Genomic DNA, 674 nt, shown 5'->3' with positions numbered 1-674 from the left:
ATTCTGCCTGGGAGCAAGACATCCTGGTCCGTGACTGGGCTGGATTTCTTCTTGTATTCCGTGATTGACTGTAGACCCTGTCACATGCCTCTTGTGTCTGAGCCGTTGAATTACTAGTATACATGATTACCACCACTAATACCACCACTAGTATACATGATTACCACTACTAGTATACATGATTGCCACCACTAATACCACCACTAGTATACATGATTACCACTACTAGTATACATGATTACCACCACTAGTACCACCACTAGTATACATGATTACCACCACTAATACCACCACTAGTATACATGATTACCAATACTAGTATACATGATTACCGCCACTAATACCACCACTAGTATACATGATTACCACTACTAGTATACATGAATACCACCACTAATACAACCACTAGTATGCATGATTACCACCACAAGTATACATGATTACCATCACTAGTATACATGATTACCATCACTTGTACCATCACTAGTATACATGATTACCACCACTAATACCACCACTAGTATACATGATTACCACCACTAATACAACCACTAGTATACATGATTACCACCACTAGTATACATGATTACCACCACTAATACCACCACAAGTATACATGATTACCACCACTAATACCACCACAAGTATACATGATTACCACCACTAGTATACAT

The sequence above is a fragment of the Oncorhynchus kisutch genome, linkage group LG16, assembly GCF_002021735.2.
Source record: "Oncorhynchus kisutch isolate 150728-3 linkage group LG16, Okis_V2, whole genome shotgun sequence".
Lineage (NCBI taxonomy): Eukaryota > Metazoa > Chordata > Actinopteri > Salmoniformes > Salmonidae > Oncorhynchus > Oncorhynchus kisutch.
Note: the sequence above shows the minus strand (reverse complement) of the source record.